The sequence below is a fragment of the Protopterus annectens genome, chromosome 1.part0 (genome assembly GCF_019279795.1).
Source record: "Protopterus annectens isolate FY-2018-M chromosome 1.part0, PAN1.0, whole genome shotgun sequence".
Taxonomy (NCBI): Eukaryota; Metazoa; Chordata; order Ceratodontiformes; family Protopteridae; genus Protopterus; species Protopterus annectens.
Genome location: NC_056725.1, coordinates 1,206,173,616 through 1,206,184,898, shown reverse-complemented (window position 1 = coordinate 1,206,184,898; position 11,283 = coordinate 1,206,173,616). Strand labels below are relative to the sequence as shown.

At 42.4% G+C, this 11,283-nt stretch overlaps 1 protein-coding gene across 2 annotated transcripts in view; it reads right to left on the bottom strand.

The window, feature by feature from the left end:
- Positions 1–11,283, bottom strand: part of SEC14L2 (SEC14 like lipid binding 2) — a 749,750-nt gene that overhangs the window by 713,478 nt on the left and 24,989 nt on the right. The gene's annotated exons all lie outside the window — the stretch shown is intronic.

The following is an 11,283-nucleotide window of genomic DNA, read 5'->3' as shown; positions in this document are numbered from 1 at the left end:
AGCTGGGATACAAGATCTGAATTGCCTAGACATAGTAAGGCCTTGCAAAGTTCTGTGCTACTGTCTGTCAAAAACAGTTACTAGATAATGGAAATCAACATTTCAGCTAACTGTAAATGAAGTACTGAATAATGGAAAGGAGATAAAAGAATCGGAGGTAGGATATTTGGAAAATGGAAAAAGCTAATTATATAGAAATAAATGGAATTTTTAGGAACAAAACATGAAGAATAACATTCAAGGTGACTCTTTTTTGAAGCTAGTGGGTGAGGAAGCATGCTGTAAAACAAAATTAAGTGTAAGAATCCTCTCCAAAAAACAAATTCCCTGAAATGTTAAAATCCTTCTAGAAGGAGAAATAAACCCTAATCCTGGTCCCACCTATCAAAATGAACAAAAAGATAATTCTCTCCCACACTCTTTTCTAGCCCAAGAACAGCCAGTCCCCAACCCTACTGCAACAAATGTTAGAAGCATAAGAAATAAAACTGCTGAACTATATGCCTGGATTACCCAACATAAGCCTGATGTTCTCACTGTAACTGAAATGTGGCTTAAACCCAGCATAAACAAATCGGAAATTATACTTCCCAGCTACAACATCATCCATAATGACTGTATAAAAAGAGGAAAGGTGATGGAATTGCTTTAATATTTGCCAGCATCTACCACTTTTCCCCTTACAACAAACGAAATACCAACATTCAGTTCAGCAGAGCTTCTTACTTTCCTCAAAACAAACAATTTTAAACAAATATGTACTACTGTCCTTTGCATCCCTCATGACAACAATACAGTTATACTGAAAGATATCCTACATTGGACAGATATCCGTAACATCTACACAAGAAAAAATACTGCTAGGTGATGTGAATGTCAATTGGTTGGAGATAAACTCTAACTCCCCTACATCTAGCATGAACTTATATGGTTTCACGCAACTAATTAATAGCTCCACATATTATAACAAGAAATTCCCTGTTAGACTGGATCCTAGTTTCAGAACCTAGCAAATACACCATCACATGTACAATGTCAGACTCTCTCAGTGAACATTCCAATCTATACAATCAGACATCTCACACATCCGGTTAAGCAGCATAATTATAAAACAACACACAACCTTTCCAAGCTTAACTTACAAATGTTCATTACTACATCATCTATAAACTGGAACTTCCTAAAAATCTTCCCCTTCGACGAGGATGTAAATGAATTCAATACAACTTTTTCTAAATATCCTAAATTGCCTTGAACACTAGAAGAAAGAGACTACAAAACAAATAATCCAATTTGGCTATCCAAAAAGGAGTACAATGTTAAGGCAGGATAGAGAAAACGTATGGAAAGAATGGCAAAAATATAAAACATCTCAATATCTTGAAAACTTTAGAATGTATCGCAATTGTACTAAAAAGCAAATAAATGAAGACAAAAAAATGAGCTATAATAACTTTCAAAATAATACTAAACACAACCCTAAAAATTTTTAGACATCCATTATAGACATTTTACACACTGGCGAAAAATTCAACCCAAAACCCTCTTCCGAAAACTCACCAGTCAAAACTATAGTACAGTTCAACTCTTATTTTGTAGACAGTATAGCATCTTTAACCAAGGATTCCGCAACATCTAATCACACCCCTGCCCAACAGCCATATATCACCACATCCACTTTCACCTTCAAACTTGTGCCCACAGGAGCCACTTTTGAGATTTTAAGTATTTTCTTCTGCTTTTTTGTTAAGAATTACTGCTTTGCCGCCTACTTTTCGGCATTTTCCAGCTTGCTAAAGTTTATATCTGTATTAGAAACAGTATTTAGAACACATCTAGAGCCCGTTTACTGCATTTCCTGTGATGCACTTAATTTATAGTTTCATAGTATAGTACTAGGCTATCTGCCCTGGGGCATTTGTAAGCCTAGCCATAGTGATGTGGCTTTTGCCACCCCATGAAATGGTACAAAAATGTACAGAATAAATCTAGAATACTGTGCCTCTGTCTAGTAGTGACACAGTGAAGGTCCCCTTATATAATAGAATTAGTTTACTGTGCCCCTGTCTAGCAGTGACACAGATGTGACCCCTGGGGTAAACTTACGATCTCCCATCCACTCATCAAGATTTCTCTTGAAGACAGTCAGTGAGGGCTCTGCCTAATGAACTGGGATCCTGTTCCAAAGCATGGGAAGCCTCTGGGTTATGAATCTATCCCTCCAGCATGTCCTATTCATACTTGTGCCGAGGTTTAAGTCTTTAGCTCTCGTGGTCCTGATGGATTTGGATTTTTTGAGGTGGAGCATGTCCATCAGATCCTGATTGGACATGGCCTTGTACGTCAGGCAGAGATCACCTCTGAGCAGGCGGTATGCTACTGAATAGAGCTGAAGTTTCTTTAGTCTGGCAGAATAAGACATATGTTGGAGACCCTTGATCCTTTTGGTGAGGCACTTTTGTGGTCTCTCCAGCCGTTGCAAGTGCCGGGTGAGGTACATATCAAATGGAGCATTGTACTCAATCATGGGTCAGATGAGGGAGGAATATAGGGGTACAATGACATCCTTGGATCTGGATGTGAAACCCTTCATGAGGTGTGCAAGGTAGAATGTTTTTCTAATCACTTTGGCAACGTGGGTGTCAAATGAGAGGTCGCTGTCTACTTGGGTCCCTAGGTCTCTGATTACTTTTTCCGTACTCAGTGGGTTGCTGTCTATGTGATAATTTGTGGGTGCTTTGTTTTTTCCAAAAGGGATGACTATACATTTTTTGGCATTTAGTTTAAGGCCGCGACTACGACACCAGTTGTCCGTTTCAGTGAGGCCTTTTTGTAGGATGTGTGTATCTGCTGGTGTATCGACTATGGCGCCTAGTTTGCAGTCATCTGTGAACTTTGTCAGCCACAGCCCTCCCATGTTTGCTTTAACATCTGAGAAATAAATGCCGAACAAGAGGGGTCCCAGGACAGATCCCTGTGGGACACCACTTGTGACCGGCTTTGAGTCTGACATTGCTCCAGCGATTTTAACTTTATGGGTTCTGTCCCTTAGCCAGTTTGCAACCCATCTAGTGACACAAGGGTTTACTTTTAAGCTGTTTAGCTTATCTATGATGCCTGAGTGGGGTATTGTGTCGAAGGCCTTAGCCAAGTCCAGGTATGCTGTATGGACTGCTTTGCCCTCATCAATGGCTCTAGTGACTGTTTCGAAAAAGTCAACCAGGTTTAAAAGGCAGGATCTGCCCTTTACAAAGCTGAACTGGGTGGGGTCAAGCGTCTGTAGGTCCCCTATGTCTCCATTTAGGAGTTCCATAATGATTCTTTCCATAGCTTTGCAGACCAGGCTAGTCAAGCTTATGGGGCGGTAGTTTCCAGGGTCTGTAGAGGCACCCCCCTTGTGGAGTGGGACCACTGTTGCTGTACGCCAGTGTTCAGGTACATATCCCGAAGTAAGGCTAAGGTTAAATAGCATTTTTATGTGTGGGTTTAGCTCCTCTTGGAGTTCACGTAACACGCACCCCGGGATACCGTCAGGTCCCATTGATGCTGTGTTTTTTGCTTTGTTTAGGGTGGTTCTCACTTGGACATCTGAGATGACAGGGAGATTACATTCAGCTGGGATAAGTATTTCTTCTTTTGGGGGTAAAGGAGGTGAGAAATTTTCACTGAACCTGTCAGCCAGAATGTTAGCAATATCTGTGGGTTCAGTGTATTTTTTGTTGTTGTGAACCAACTCTGAGAATATCTGAGGGTTTCTGCCCAGGTTTCTAACATAGTTGAAGAAGGCTTTGTGGTTATCTTTAGTGTCCTTAGCGATTTTTCTCTCAAAGTTTGCCTTGGATGTTTTTATGAGAGAACGTAGTTTTCTGCTAATGTTGATCAAAGATGTCTTCCCTTCATGGGATTTCGCTCTGACGTGCAGTAGCTTCCTTCTTTTGTTATACAATTTGTTTATGGCTGAGGTCCACCAGACAGGACGCTTACATCTGTTGGAGAGGGACTTGGATTTGTTTGGGATTGCATGATCCATGCATTCTTGGAGATGTCCATAGAAAGCATTTGTGAAGGATTCGGCATTGTGAGATGTGGTATCCACTGGCACAGTGGGCTTAAAGGATACCATCTCAGTCTTAAGAAGAGTGAAGTATGCTTTTGAGAAGTTTTTCACTGTGGTCTTTTGTGCTGGGGGTGGAGGTAGGATATGTATATCCAGGGTGATTAGTTTGTGGTCAGATCTCACTAGTGAGGGGTATACTTCTGATGTGGAGCACTTTGTCCCCATGTTTGTGATGATCAAGTCTAGTATATTATCTCCCCTAGTGGGAGAGGTGACTAGTTGTTCCAGTGCATTTGAATTTATGAATTCCAGGAACCTTTGGGCTAGGGTATTAGGGCTAGAATAATGTACCCAATCTATGTTTGGGTAGTTGAAGTCTCCCAGTATGATGGTATTTTGTGATACATTCATATCCTCCAATGTCTTCAGGAAGGCTGAGTGGGGTTCTTGAGATTGGGAGGGTGGTCTGTAACATGCTACCAGTTGTATAGCAGTTTTGCCTATGGTTAGTTGCACCTGTATGGTCTCTGATGCTTCATGTGTTGCTACTAACCTAGAGGTCTGGGTGTCCTTTATGAATATGGACACTCCCCCTCCCTTTGTGGTTCAGCCCGGGTTTTGGGGCCGAAAAGCATGATACGAGGTATAGCCTGGTAGTGCTGGGGTGCTCTCAGGAGCCTTGAACCAGGTTTCAGTTACTGCACAGACGTCGATGTTCTCCATGCTGAGGAGTGCATCAAGTGCCTGCATCTTGAGATTTAGACTTCTGGCATTGAGCAGCATTACCCTTAGTTTTTTTCCATGTTTTTAAAACTGCATTTTACCTGACTTTGGCCTAGCACTCAAGTGTGGGGTCATTTATTGCACTGTTGTGATTATTTTGCTACTTCTGTATCTCTGCTACCTTTAAACTAAAACAAAAAAAGAAAAAAAAAAAACTTGCTTTTTTCCCCACTTTCTGAAATTTAAGAATGTTCAGTTACAGATCTGCTGTTCTGAACTGTATGTAAGTTTCTTGGAGGCCAGTGCTTGCTTGGACTAAAGGGAAGTCTCTGTGTTCACCAGTGGAACTGGTTAACACTGAACAGCCTGCCTGTCCCTGTAGGAGTGGTTACTACCTAGAAGCTGTAGTTTTATTGGCCGTTTTGGGTCAATTCTAAACTCCTTGATCTCTATCTCTTAAAACCCTGCAACCCTCTTTTAGCGCAGTCTTGCGCACAGAGCAGCGTCGGGCAGCGCCGCTTAAACAAGCTTAAACTATTCCCGGCTGCACAAAGTCTACTCTTCACTTTTTCCCTTAGAACTGCTCTAAATCTCAAATTAAGCACTATATTCTCATTCTAAAGCCCTGCACTTGCTCGTACAAGTAATCTCATAGGTAAACACAAACTAAAGCACTACATCCTCTTATACTCCTTCAAAGCACTTGTTCCGTATTGGTTCTTTCTGATCAGTCAATAAGTAGTTCCCTATATTATTCAGGCATGTCCAATGGTCAGTTTCGAGTTTACTCTCCAGTCCAGCTGGTGAATCTGGGAATCTCGAGGAAATGTTACAACTGCCTTATGTATACAGACCACTCTCTCCTCCTCCCAACAAGCTCAAATATATGTGAGAGATGCAACTATATAGCCAAACTGGAGGCTAAGCTCTCTCAACCCAGTACTGACACAGCCTGTCAGGAGGAGAAGGTAACCACACACACCACAAATCCAGTCTCACACAGACCTATCGCATCAGCAAACCAAACACATAAACACACAAAAACATACTCGGAGGCTCTAAATAAAAATCTGCCTAAGCAGCAGAGACCTCCAAAGCAGACATCCAAGCAACACCTACCACGAAACAATATCCATGTAGCACATAGCTCACAAAGTCAGTGTGCCACACAGTCACAGCCCTTAAGGCTAAACAACACACCTAATACACTTGTAATAGGTGACTCTATTGTCAGACACACTGACGTCCCACTCACCAGGCTGACCAAGAAGGTCACTGTAAGCTGCCTGTTGGGTGCCAGGATCCGCCACATAACACAAGCACTCAGGTCACTCCAAAGCAAGTACAAGTATAACTCCGTCATTGTCCATGCTGGTGTGAATGACCTGAGACGTACCTCCCTGGACTACATGAAAAAAGATGTACAGGAGCTCTTTGATCATGTAGCCCAGGCCGGTATGACCCTGACCTTGAGTAGCATCTTACCCTCACCAAGAATGATGCCACAGTATACAGACAAAATGATCAATTTTAACAACTGGGCTAAAGTATTGGTGTCATTCAAAGGGGATCCAGTGTCTGTCAGCCTGGGATGACATGCTCGACAAGCCACGTTGCTTCGCTAGGGATAGCTTGCACCTGTCACCCCTGGGTTTTCGAATACTGGCTAAGGCTCTTGCCTCCTCCATAGTGCCTTTTTTAGGCAAGGCTCAAAAGACAAACCCACCCCCATATACAACACAAGGAAAAAAAAACTAAAGGGTAATGCTGCTCAACGCCAGAAGTCTAAACCTCAAGATGCACACACTTGAGACTCTCCTCAGTATGGACAATATCGATATCTGTACAGTAACAGAAACCTGGTTCAAGGCTCCCGAGAGCACCCCAGCACTACCAGGCTATACTTCATACAATGCTTTCCAGCCCCAAAACTCGGACCAAACTACAAAAGGAAGGGGAGTATCCATATTTATCAAAGATACCCACACCTCCAGGCTAGTGGCACTGCATGAAGCTTCGGAGACCATCCATGTGCAACTAACAGTGGGCAAAACTGCCTTTTCAGTTTGTAGCCTGCTACAGACCACCCTCCCAAACACAGGAACCTCACTCAGCTTTCCTGAGAACACTGGAGAATATGAAGGTCGCTCCAAACACTATTATATTGGGTAGCTTCAACTACCCAAACATCGATTGGGAAAACTACTCAAGCCCAAACACCCTAGCCCAATGGTTCCTAGAATTTATAAACTCAAATGCTATGGAACAACTGGTCACCACTCCCACAAGAGGGGAAAACATACTGGATCTGGTCATCACCAACATGGGGCCTCTATGTTCCACACCAGAGGTATACCCCTCATTGGTAAGATCAGACCATAAACAAATCTCACTGGACATCCATATTCCGTCCCCACCCCCAGCCAAGGAAACCACGGTGAAGAACTTCTCAAAAGCAAACTTCACACTTCTCAAACCTGAGGTGGAATCCTTCAAAGCCCCCAGGCCAGTGGACAATACGGCCCAAAATGCAGAATCCTTTACAAAAGCATTCTATGGACACCTACAGGAATGCATGGAGCATGCTATCCCAAATAAAACCAAGACTCACTCCTCCAAAGGCAGGAGACCGGTCTGGTGGACCCCGGCCATAAATAAGCTATACAGCAGAAGGAGAAAGCTACTATATGACAGAGCAAAATCCCAAAAAGGGAAGGCGTCACTGATCGGTACTAGCAAGAAACTATGATCCCTCATAAAATCTTCTAAGGCCAGCTTAGAAAGAAAAATTGCACAAGACACTAAAGATTATCACAAGGCCTTTTTTAGTTATATCAGAAACCTGGGAGGCAACTCCCAGATATGCTCTGAGTTAGTGCAAAATGACAAAAAATTCACTGAACCCACAGACATTGCCAACATCCTGGCAGAAAGGTTCAGTGCAAACTCCCCCCCCGCTTCCCCCCAAAAGAGCAAATGTCTATCTCAACAAAATGTAGCCTTCCTGAGATCACAGATGCACAGGTGAGAGCTGCCCTCTCCAAAGCTAAAAACACAGAATCAATGGGACCAGATGGTGTCCCGGGCTGCGTCTTACACGAGCTCCAAGAACTAAACCCTCATATAAAGTCACTGTTCAATCTCAACCTTACTACAGGATATGTTCCCAAGGAATGGCGTACAGCAACAGTGGTCCCACTCCACAAAGGTGGTGCCACAACAGACCCCGGAAACTATTGCCCTATAAGCCTGACTAGCCTGGTCTTTAAAGCTATGGAATGTATCATCATGGAAATCATAAACAAAGACATTGGGAACCTCCAGACACTGGACCCTACCCAATTCGGCTTTGTTAAGGGCAGATCTTGCCTATTGAACCTGGTCGACTTCTTTGAAACAGTTACCAAAGCCATAGATGAAGAGAAGGTAGTCCACACTGCCTACCTGGACCTCGCAAAGGCCTTTGACACAATACCCCACTTGGGCATCATAAATAAGCTCACCAGCTTAAATATCAACCCCTATGTCACAGGATGGGTTGCAAACTGGCTCAGGGATAGAACCCACATGGTCAGAATAGCAGGTGCCATGTCAGACTCTAAACCAGTTACAAGTGGTGTCCCACAAGGCTCAGTCCTGGGACCTCTCTTGTTCGGTATATATTTCTCCGAGGTACAGGCTAACACGGGTGGACTATGGCTGACCAAGTTCGCAGATGACTGCAAACTGGATGCTATAATCGACTCTCCGACTGACACAAGCATCATCCACAAAGGGGTCTCACAGAGACGGATAACTGGTGCCAGAGCCATGGCCTAAAGCTAAATGCCAAAAAGTGCATAATCACCTCCTCTGGAAAAAACAAAGTGCCCACAAATTACCACATAGGTGGTAATCCATTAAGTACAGAAGAAGTAATTAGAGACTTGGGGACCCAAGTAGATAGCAATCTCTCCTTTGACAATCACATTTTCAAAGTGGTTAGAAAGACCTTCTATATAGCCCACCTTATCATGAAAGGGTTCACATCTAGATCAAGAGAGGTCATTGTGGCCCTCTACTCATCAGTTATCAGGCCCATAATTGAGTACAATGCCCCGTTTGGGATGTACCTTACCCGACACCTTCAGCAAATGGAAAGACCCCAAAAGTATCTCACCAAGAGGATCAAGGGGCTCAAACAGATGCCCTATGCAGTTTACACCTTCAGCAAATGGAAAGACCCCAAAAGTATCTCACCAAGAGGATCAAGGGGCTCAAACAGATGCCCTATGCAGTTTGGCTAAAGAAACTCCAGCTCTACTCAGTTGCGTACCGCCTACTCAGAGGCAATCTGTGTCTGATGTATAAAGCCATGTCCAACCCAGAATTAATGGACATGCTTCACCTCAGGAAATTTAAATCCCTTAGAGCTACACGCTCCAGGGACCTGAACCTCAGCAGAGAAATAAATAGGACATGCTGGAGGGACAGATTCATATCCCAGAGGCTCCCCTCACTCTGGAACAAAATCCCAATCCATGTCAGGCAGAGCCCCTCACTGATCCTCTTCAAGAGAAATCTTGACGAATGGATGGGAGATCGTAAGTTTACCCCTGGGATCTCTTCTGTATCACTGCTTGACAGAGATACAGTAAACAAACCTTAAAAGGGCTACCTTCTGTGACCTACTATTCAAAGGCACAGTCAACTAATCTAAAAGGGTGGTGAAAGCCAAACATACTCTGGCTAGGCTTATAAATGCCCTAGGGCAGATAGCCTAGTATCAACCTATGAACATCCTATATAAAACTACTCAAACTTAAACTGTGCTCTTCTAAAGCGGATTACCTTCCAAGCAAGTACCTAAAAATAGTAGGAAATAGCATTGCCTATCCAATCCCTATAAATAGGTCAATCCAGGAATCCCATGTTCCCTCTTTCTGGAAAAAGTCACACATTATCCCTCTGCACAGCAGACATTAACAACTTTAGACCTAAAGCAATCTTATCTCCCCTCACCAGAATATTTGAAAAATGTATTAAAAAACAATTGCTAGACTATCTCCTGCTGGAAGAAATACTATCTCCTACATAACATGGCTTCTGTCCTTCCCATAGTACTAGCAATGCCCTTATAACTTGTATAGATACTGTCAGTAAAGCTAGAGATAATGGCAAACTGATCTATTCCTTATTTCTAGACTTGTCTAAAGCCTTTGACACAGTTTGTCTCACCAAATCTTCACGGATCTCTCTCAGCCTACCCTTCTGTGGTTCAAAAGCAACCTGTCCAATAGGTATCAATCAGTAAAATGGTATTCCACACAATCCCCTTACCTCCCAATCACCACTGGTGTACACACTAGGCTCTATCTTTGGTCCCCTCCTCTAACATTTTCACCAATACTCTATTTACATCCACACAACAGCAACCCTAATACAATATGCAGATGATTTCTCTCTCATTTGCACATCTGACAACATGGTACACCACCAAAAAATTAATCAGGAAGCTTTAACATCCACTCCAACAGCTCATGCTCAATGAAAACCCTACTACTTTTCCCCCAAATCTCTCTCTCTCATAACAAAACAAAATTCAATGTCCATTTCGATAATACAACCACTGACATCACTTCTCATAGCAAATTATTAGGGGTGATGGTGGATGATGAGCTTACATTTGACCTGCGTATATAAAATTCCATAAGAAAAACTCATAAAAAACTATGAATACTTTACAGAGCCAAAAACTCCCTCGCCAATGCAATTAAAACTACACTTGCCACTACTTATCTCCTCCCTTCACTTCTTTATGGTGCTCCCATCCTTACTAACTCCAGGCTTTACAAAAATTAAAACTTGAACAATGCTATAACAAAATTGCTAAATTTGCAGCAAATACCCCTTTCAGAACCACATGTATAGCACTAAAAAGCCTAAATTGGCTAGAACTGCCTCATCAACTAACATATATACAGTGTCTTACCACCTACAAAATTATCCAGCAGCCATCTGACTGTCCAGCACGAAAAAAAAAAATTTCTACGCAACCATGTTCTCAGTCGGTCGTGATCCAGTGACCAAAATTTCCTGTCTGTCTACAAACCTATCAAATCTACTGGGTATTGTCTGTACTTGTACAAGGTTGCCAAAGCCTAGAACTCCTTACCTGTCTGTATCCATCAAGCCAATACCCTCGCTCCCATCTTTCAAAACCATTCTGAAAGACTTCCTAGCTAAAATCTAGTTCTGTTCTTGCTCAAAACCAGGATAAACTATATCCCTAAATGTGAACAAGTACCTTTTTTATTCCTTATAACTCCTTACTCTCCCTTCTTCGTTTACTTCTATCAAATTCTATTCCCTGACTTTCTCTCTACATATACCATAAGTCTGTTTTTCCCTCACTTCATATTGCAATTCCTGTTTGTATTAGACTAATGTACCTTTAATTTTTCTGAAACCTGTTGAAAATTTCTATAAATATTAAATGATTGTCATATAACTTGTATCAATTC